General features: G+C 45.4%; 1 protein-coding gene across 9 annotated transcripts in view; it reads left to right on the top strand.

Annotated features, from left to right (window-relative positions):
* LOC106875993 (UDP-galactose translocator) overlaps positions 1-889 on the top strand; it is a 75,497-nt gene that overhangs the window by 61,149 nt on the left and 13,459 nt on the right. The gene's annotated exons all lie outside the window — the stretch shown is intronic.

Raw genomic sequence — 889 nt, 5'->3', positions numbered from 1 at the left:
ACTCTTCTCTTTTATGCTTCTTGTAGTGATGACAGCAATGACACTTGTTCTTCTTCTTCAGTTAAATACGAATTAGTGAAGGCGTGCAGCTTAGTGGTTAGGAGCTTGCTTACCAACCACATGGTTCCGGGTTCAGTCCCACTGCATGGCACCTTGGGCAAGTGTTTTCTACTATAGCCTCTAGGCGACCAAAGCCTTATGAGTGGGTTTGGTAGACGGAAACTGAAAGAAGCCAGTTGTATATATATCATCATCATCATTTAACATCCATTGTCCATGCTGGCATGGGTTGGACAGTTTGACTGGGCTGGTATGCTATACCAGACTCCAGTCTGATTTGGCATGGTTTCTACGGTTGGATGCCCTTCCTAACGGCAACCACTCTGAGACTGTAATGGGTGCTTTTACATGCCACCAGTATGGGTGCCACTTGTGTGACATGTATGTGTGTGTGTATGTATTTAATCCTCCACCATCGCTTGACAACTGATGCTGGTCTGTTTACATCCCTGTAAATTAGCAGTTCGGCAAAAGAGACTGATAGAATAAGTACTAGGCTTACAAAGAATAAGTCCTGGGGTCGATTTGCTCAACTAAAGGTAGTGCTCCAGCATGGCTGCAGTCAAATGACTGAAACAAATAAATACATATCATCATCATCATCATCACCGTTTAACGTCCGCTTTCCATGCTAGCATGGGCTGGACAGTTTGACTGAGGACTGGCAAGCCAGAAGGCTGCACCAGGCTCCAATCTGATCTGGCAAAGTTTCTCCAGCTGGGTGCCCTTCCTAACGCCAACCACTCCACTCTGCCAGCGTATCTGTGACAGAAAGTGAACATGTTTGGTTGAGGGTCTTTTGGAATTAAGAGAGGTGTGTAAAATCTAG

Source organism: Octopus bimaculoides, chromosome 1 (assembly GCF_001194135.2).
Source record: "Octopus bimaculoides isolate UCB-OBI-ISO-001 chromosome 1, ASM119413v2, whole genome shotgun sequence".
NCBI classification, from domain to species: domain Eukaryota; kingdom Metazoa; phylum Mollusca; class Cephalopoda; order Octopoda; family Octopodidae; genus Octopus; species Octopus bimaculoides.
The sequence above is the reverse complement of the archived record's forward strand: the minus strand, read 5'-3'. Positions and strand labels throughout refer to the sequence as shown.